This window comes from Artemia sp. Qi Xiang Cuo, chromosome 18 (genome assembly GCF_049724085.1).
Source record: "Artemia sp. Qi Xiang Cuo chromosome 18, ASM4972408v1, whole genome shotgun sequence".
Classification (NCBI taxonomy): Eukaryota; Metazoa; Arthropoda; class Branchiopoda; order Anostraca; family Artemiidae; genus Artemia; species Artemia sp. Qi Xiang Cuo.
The window spans coordinates 10770963-10779751 of record NC_142811.1 but is presented as its reverse complement, the minus strand read 5'-3'; positions in this window follow the sequence as shown (position 1 = coordinate 10779751).

Sequence of the window (8789 nt, the reverse complement as noted above, 5' to 3'; positions counted from 1 at the left end):
TTACGGCTATCATTCCCCCAAACACATCCAATAAAAATTTTGAGATAGCCATTTTGTTCAGTGTAGTTGATTTCATAATAGAATATATGTTTTTGAGGAGGACACTCCCCTACAACCCTCAGGGCAAGGGTTTTAAGTTATGCCCTGGGGGCGTATATGTTTTTTTTATAGAAGGCAGTGTCGTAGAAACTTCAAAAAAGGCTCATTCGGTTGGATATTCAAAGGGCTAGTGCCCTTTTTAATAGTCGAAAGTGATTGGTGGGCAAATAACCCCCCCTCTCACGTCCACCTTTTTCCCAAACACATCCAATCAAAATTTTGAGACATTTTATATTAATAGTCAAAAGAGATCCGAGGGCAGCTAGCCCCCCTCCCCACCCCAAGCCTTCTTTTTCCAAACCCATCTGATAAAAATTTTGAAATAGACATTTTATTAAAAATAGTTCAAAGGTCGGATAAGAAAGAATCCGGTGTCAATACTTAATACAGCCCCCCAGGGCCCCCGGGAAGGCGTTCTAAGTTACGCCCTAAGGGCATGTATGGTTTTTATGAAAGGGATGCTCGTATAAGCTTGATAGAGGGCTCAATTTATTGGAAATTGAAAGTTCTAGTTCACTTTTTAAGACTCAAGAGGGTTAAGGGAAACTAGCCCCCCCCACGCTCTTTTTTCCCCAAACCCATCCACTACAAATTTTCAGATAGTCAGTTTTTTGGAAATTGTTCAAAAATTAGATCACAAAAACCCACCCAGGGCCCGGGGGATATGCGTTGTAAGTACTGTCCTGGGGGCGTATATGGTTCTTATGAAAAGGATGCTTGTATAACTTCAGAGGGGGCTTATTTGATTGAAAATTGAAAATTATAGTTCAATTTTTTAAGAGTCAAAAGATGTCCGAGGGCAACTAGCCCCCCCCCCCACACACACCTTTTTTTCCCTACTCCGCTCCAATAAAATTTTTATAATAGCCATTTCATTAAAAATAGTTCAAAGGTCAGATAAGAAAAATTCCTGAGTCGACACAACTTGCCAGGGCCCGCAGGCAGGCGTTATCAGTAGTGCTCTAGGGGCTTATATAGTTCTTATGAAAGGGATGCTCGTATAAATTTCGGAGAGGGCTAATTTGATTGGAAATTGTAAGTTTTTGTTCACTTTTTAAGAGTCAAAAGAGATTGGAGGATAAATAGCCCCCATCCCCTTCTCTACGCCTTAAATGCAACCAAAAATGAACAAAAATAGAATCAAATAATCTACCAAGCATCGAACTACCACAAATCAGTATTAATAAATAAATGAAACCCCCAAAAAAAACAGAAATTAAAATAAGTCAAACTGAAAACGAGCAGAAATTAATCTGAGTAGGGTTTTAAACCCTACGCTTTCTAAAAGCCAGAGTATAGTTTGTACTTTACTGAAAAAAATTCAAATGAATTTACTTTAAAAAATGTGCATTGTCACTTTAATATAGATATGCTGATATTTATTCCTTAAAATCCTAATTAATTTTTGATTTCTTAAAGTTATAAAAGTGAAAACATTTAAAAGAATTTTTGGCTTTTAGACACCATAGGGTTTAGAACCCTACTCAGATTAATTTCTGCTCGTTTTCACTTTGAGTTATTTTAATTACTGTTCGTTATGGGTTTCTTTTATTTATTGATACTAATTTGTGGTAGTTGTATGCTTGGTAGATTATTTGATTGTATTTTGTTCATTTTTGGTTTAAAGGAGTTCCTTACTTTTATTTTAAAAAACTTATTTTATGCAAAGTTTTTATTAATTTCTGTTCGTTTTATATTGTCATCGTCTTGTTCAGAAAGATTAAGCCTCTTCTGAAGTGAAACAACCACCTCTTCTATAAAAAACCTTTAATACCCCCTTGGCATAACTTAAAACCCTTGCCCATAATCTCTGGGGTTTGTTTCAACCCCAAATGCCTTGTTATATGATATTTAGACTATTTTGAATAGAATGGCTATCTCAAAATTTCTATTAGACGCATTTCGGGACAATATGACGTGTGTGTAAGGGGGAGAGGGTAGCTGCCCTCTGATTACTTTTATTCTTAAGAAGTGCACTAGAGCCTCTGATTACCTATCCAATAAGCCCCCTTTGAAGTTTATATGACCACACTTTCTATGAAAACCCTCTATTTCCCCAGGGCAAAACTTAAAACCCTCTCCCTGAGGGCTGGAAGGATTTGTTATCCTCAAAGACATAATTTCCAGACCTTTCTGATAGGTTTAACAAAATGGCTACATCAAAATTTTGATTAGAAGTTTATGAGGAAACGAAAGGCGTGGAGGGAGACATTCGCCCTCTGATCACTTTCGACAAATAAAAAAAGGCGCTAGTCCTCTCAATTTCCAATCGAATAATCCCTTTTTGAAGCTTCTACGATAAAATTTCTATAAGAACATTAAGAGTTCCAAGGGCAAAACTTACGACCCTTGTTCTGAGGGCTATGGGGTGAGGGTTGTCATAACCAAAGACATAATTTCCAGACCTTTCAACTACGTTGAACAATTTCCAATCGATTTAGCCCTTTTTGAAGTTTCTACGACAAGGCTTTCTATGAAAACCTTATAGCCGCCCAGGGCATAACTTATAACCCTTGCCCTGAGGGCTGTGGGGGGTTGTCATACCCAAAGACCTACTTTTCAGAACTTTTAACTACGTTGAACAAAATGGCTATACCAATATTTAATTGTATGTGTTTTGGGAAAAATTGGGCCTAAGAAGGGGGTTATTTGCCCTCCAATCCCTTTCGACTATTAAAAAGGGCACTAGCCCTTTGAATATCCAATCGAATGAGCCCTCTTTGAAGTTTCTACGACAACACTTTCTATAAAAATCTTATATGCCCCCAGGGAATAACTTATAACCCTTGCCCTGACGGCTGAGGAGGAGTGTCCTCCTTATAAACATAATTTCTATTTGGAAATCAACTCCGATGAACAAAATGGCTATCTCAAAATTTTGATTGGATGTGTTTAGTGTGTTTGGGGACATGGCGTGCGTGGAAGGGGTGTTAGTTGCCTTCCAATCACTTTCGACTACTAAAAAGGACACAAGCCACTCTAATTTTTAACTGAATGAGCCATTTTCGAAGTTTTTACGACAACTCCTTCGATACAAAGTGCCCTAGTCTAAAACCAAAAAAAAACCACTATCTGCATTCATCGTTCTTTGCTTAGGTAGCACTATTGCTCTACCTATGATATAAGGATACCAAGAGAGGCCCCACCTTAGTCTCCACCCTGATCAATAGGAACCGATATGGGGGTATTGCGTCAATTGTACAATAAATATAAAATGTAGAGCGATGTTCAACTTTTGTGGTATTAACATTTTTTTGTTATTCAAGTTATTACCCGAAAATGAAAGATCATCATTTTCATTATTTGCCATCTCAGACAAACTAATACACCACTTATGACAGAGATTTATGCATATTCTGTTAAGCTTGTCATACCTGCTAGATCACCTCCTTCGATACAAAAACCCACTCCACCTCCTGCCAGACCTACTAGATCACCATCTAGTAGTGTCAAGGGTTAATTTAAAGCTGAAATATTGGAAGGGTAAGTACCTCCGGGGAAGTTATGATGTTGGTGGACTTCAGGATGAGAATTTGAAAGAGACTTTCCAGGAACAGTTGAATACAAAACTTGAGAGTTTAAAATTTGATAATGTGGAAGATGGTTGGAATAATTTTAGAAAAATAATTTGTGAAGTTGCTGAAGGTGTATCAGCAAGACGGCATAATTGTAAAATATTGTACTGACACGTAAACAAATTGAGAGGGAGTAGTCAATCCGGACATGGCCCAGTTAAAGATAGGAATGGGGTCGCAATTAACGATAAGGAAAAAACTAAAGAGAGATTGTCCGAACATTTTGAGAATTTGCTTAACCGAGATAGAGTTGCAGGAAAAAATATAGAGGAAAATGAAAAAGTTTGTGATACCTTGGATGTGAAGGAAGATTTGTTTTGTAAGGAGGAATTAGCAATAGTACTAAAAGGAGTGAAGAATAATAAGGCTCCAGGTGCTGATAGGGTGTTAAACGAGTTTCTTAAATATGGTGGCTCTGAGGTTAGAAATAAGTTACTGAAGATTATGAATATTAGTTTTGAAAAAGGGGAAGTACATAACGATTTTAGGAAAACCTTAATTAAACATCTTTTTATAAGAAAGGTGATAAAAGTGAGTGTGGTAATTATCGAGGCATTAGTCTGGTCTCTGTAGGTAGTAAATTACTTAGTAATATGATACTTTTTAGACTGAGAGATGCAGTAGACAAAGTTTTAAGAGAAGAGCAGTGCGGTTTTAGAAAAGGTAGAGGATGTGTCGACCAAATTTTCACTCTTAGGCTAATGATTGAGAAGTGCCTGAATTTTCAAACACCTTTGGTCCTCAGTTTTATAGATTATGAGCAAGCGTTCAATTCTGTTGATAAAAGAGCTTTAGTAGAGGTTTTATCCTTGTATGGTATACCTGACAAATACATTCAAGTGATTAGTGCTATATACGAGAATAACACTGCTGCGGTTAAGGTAGGAAATGAGGTTAGCAGCTGGTTTTGTATTAATTCAGGAGTTAAGCAGGGTTGTGTTCTATTCCCCTTTGAATGGATTATTTTGATGGACTTTGTTTTAAGGAGCACATGAAAGGCAATGGGAGACCACGGAATCAAATGGGGAGAAAAAAGTCTCCTGGACTTGGTTTATGCCGATGATTTAAGCATCCTAGATGAAAGTGTGAGCAAAATAAATTAACTTTTGGAGGTTTTGCGAGTTCAGGGTGCTAGAATAGGTTTGAAAATTAATGTTAAGAAGACTAAGTCACTAAGGCTAGGAATAAGTGAAGATGAAAGGTGACGATGGGTAACGAAAAGATTGATAAGGTGGGTAGCTTCATTTACCTTGGTAGTATTATTAGTAAAGATGGTGGGAGCAGTGAAGATGTTAAATATAGAATAGCCAAGGCTCATGGTGTTTTTTACGGTTAAAAAAAGTCTGGAAGAACAGGAAGATAATTCTGCAAACCAAGATTAGAATATTAGAAGCTACAGTGATGACAGTGGTCAAATATGGCTCTGAAGCATGGACGCTCCGAAAAGCGGATGAAGATTTGCTAGATGTTTTCCAGAGAAATTGTTCTGGGTACCCGGCTGACTGACCGTATTTCAAACAATAGGCTATACGAAAAATGTGGTTCAATACCGCTCTCTAGGGCTATAATGAAAGAAAGGTTGAGGTGGCTAGGGGACGTTTTGCGGATGAAGGATGACAGATTGCCGAAGATTGATCTTTTCGGCCAACCATCTAGGGCTAAACTGAAAACAGGTCGTCCCTGTCTGGGGTGGGAGGACGTCATAAAGAAAGATTTAAAGGAAATGGGAACTTCGTGGGCGGGTGTAGAAAGGGAGGCTTTGAATAGATTGGGGTGGAGGAGGAGCGTGCGTAGCTGTTTTGGCCTCAGGCGGTTTGGCCGCGGTGAGTTGTTAGTAGTAGTAGTTAGTAGCGTCATACCTGAGGGATTGACACCCTCCTTGAACTGGTCTACATCTTTGAGCACCACTTGTTCCGCCAGATGTTTTCCACCAACCGTGGTGTTTCACATCTGTGCCACGCCATGCCTAGGTACCATTGTAACAACTCATTGTACCATGCACGACAAATTTCAACCTCACGTAGCGCGCACATATTTTTTTTTCGCAAACCTGTCGATCATACCACTCTTCTTTTATCATTTATTCCATCTTAACATATTTCTTTTAAACACCTTTACTTCAAACATAGTCAGTGATACTACAGCCTAGGTATATCTTGTGTATACAGTCATACACTTGTGTATACAGTGGTGTTTCACATCTGTGCCACGCCATGCCTAGGTACCATTGTAACAACTCATTGTACCATGCACGACAAATTTCAACCTCACGTAGCGCGCACATATTTTTTTTTCGCAAACCTGTCGATCATACCACTCTTCTTTTATCATTTATTCCATCTTAACATATTTCTTTTAAACACCTTTACTTCAAACATAGTCAGTGACACTACAGCCTAGGTATATCTTGTGTATACAGTCATGAAAATTTGTATCATGGGACCCCAGTATATAAATTATAGGCAGTATGATCTTTCCCTGTCTCACCCATTATAAAAACCCGGATCGAGGTGCGAGTGCTCCATAGAACGTAGAAACATAAGCGACATTAGATCTTTTCACTGGTATAGAAGTCAGATTTCTCTTGAACACGAAACTTGGCTTCAACGTTGGAACACTAAATTTTGAAGAAACTAATTTTAAATTAATTTATTCCTATACATATATGAAAATCGGTTGAAATTTGAAATTTGCTGAAATTTGTCAACAAATTTCGTGGGCCTAAGCTCACGTAGGCCTAAGCTGCCTAGCGCAATGACAGAGCATAATACCCTTGAATTCGGGTCATGGATACCAGTTAGACGTTAGGTTTTTTTGTGTCAGGGAAAAGTACAAGAATAGGGAAAATGGGTTTGAATTACACACTGGGTTTGGGAAATTACACACTGGGTTGGGAAAATGGGTTTAAACTGCGACTTGAAGAGAGAAGATAGAACTAAATACAAAAATACTATATGAGCAAAAGTTATAAAAATATCATATCTACAATATTCGGGAATGGCATATGGGATGGAGTGGAAATGTTCAGGTAGTGAGGGAATGGGGCAAGGGGACTTCAAATTTTGTGTTGGGGTAGGGAAAGTGGATTAAATAATTATGTCTTTGGTCCCCCTAAAAAATTTTGCAATATGATTCTCCAGGGGAATTATAATTTGTTCATGTGAACCGAGCCACCTAAATTAATTAATTAGTTAACTTATATTTAATAAGTTATTTTAAATTAACTTATTTTAAATAAAAATAGTAATACAAAAAACAATCGAAGATAAGCCTGGGGCGTTTGAAACAACACAATCAACTTCTTTCTAGACAGTCAAATTGAATTTAAAAAAATTGCTTTTCTTTGTGTGGAAATAAAGAGCAACATTTTATATCTAAACGAACAGAAAGTCGTCTAAATTTACACATCCTTTTTCAAAAGTTTTGCTACGCTACTTCCCTTGATCAATTAATCTAAAACTTAAAGTACCAAGAGCACAAAAATGAAAAAAAACAAAAAAATTACTTCCTCGCTCCATTTAGGTCGATCTATACCAGAAAACCAGGATTTTTGACAATTTTTATGTTTTTGTAAAAGAAATATGAAGTTTACAAGTCACGTGGAAAGTGCCACTAGATTCCACGCCCGTTGGAATGTTCCAAAGTTCCACCTGGCTGAGCCGTGAAAAAAATTAAGAAAAAACAGCATTATTTTTAGACATTAAAAAACATTTGATACCATTGATCATGACAAATTACTTCAGATTCTCAAATCAATAGGGATACATAACGTACCTTTAAAATGATTTCATTCCTATTTTAGTAATAGAGCTCAAGTTCTGCATAATGGAAACCTAACATCTGAGTGCCATTTTATACCCTGTGATGTGCCACAAGGGTCAATACTGGGACCCCTACTTTTTCTTATTTATGTTGACCCCATAAAAATAGTATTTGTCTGAAGCCAATATAATACTTTTTGTAGACGATACACTTCTTTTTGTTGTATGTCAATATCTATCTTCTTGGTTTGCAAAAATGGAAACAGCTCTCACTGAATTTGTCTCATTGGCTAATTCGAACTATTTAACACTGAATCAGTAAGACAAATTATGTTTACATTAAATCAATATGTGCAGACTTATGGCACACGACATTCTTGTGACATAATCCAACAAGCACCCTCTATGAAAAATGCTTCTTTATTAATTAGATTTTTTGCACTGAGTCTTTGGAATTCACTCCCCTTAGACATCCGGAATTCAAACAACCTTATATCCTTTAAGCGAGCAGCGAAGGGTCATCACAGAAAAGTGTTTAGTGCTGTCCTCCTCCAGGTATGTTTTTTCTCCCCATTTTTATCTTCCCTTTATTTCTTTTCCTATTGCTTTCTCTCTCTTCTTCTTTTTTTACCTTTAAAGTTGAAACCATAGGTTGATTTATTTACTGGTTTACTTTTCTCCTCTTTTTTTCTTCTTGATACGTTCAGTTAATTTGTTGTTTCTGTTTGTTTTTGACTAATATTAGTTAATGTCCTGCCCTAGCCAAGCATATCTTTTTGTTCTTTCCTGGCAGGAATGATAACTTACACACAAATTATGTAAGTTATGTATTTCGTTTCTAAATAAAGATAAATGAAACTGAAACCAAAAACTGTGAGCAGAAGGATAGACAATCTTAATTAAAAACCAACCAAAAATAAATTAACGCATTAATAGTTCACTTGCTTTTCCTTTTTATTGTTTTGAATTGTGTTATTATCGTCAGCACTCACTCCCGATGTCTCTTGTTTCCAAAAATCAAGTAAAAAATTGTTTTACTTAATGACGTTCAGGTTTTAAGATTTCGTAAATAATTCCATTTTTCAGTACTCCCGGCCACGAAATAGTTTCCTACCTACGTGCATAGGTAAATTACTTCCTTTTCTCAATTCCTGTACTAATGGTACAGGCACACTAGAGTTTGACCCCAAACAAATTGCAACATAAATGATTTTTACACCATGGTGTAGAGAAAAAAAACTCTGAACAACATATTTAAATTTGCCCATTCTAGGTTGACACAAACTAGTTTTTTTTTGCTTTTCGTGTAAATTTTTTCAGTTTTTTTTTCTAAAAAATATAAACTGTTGGTAAA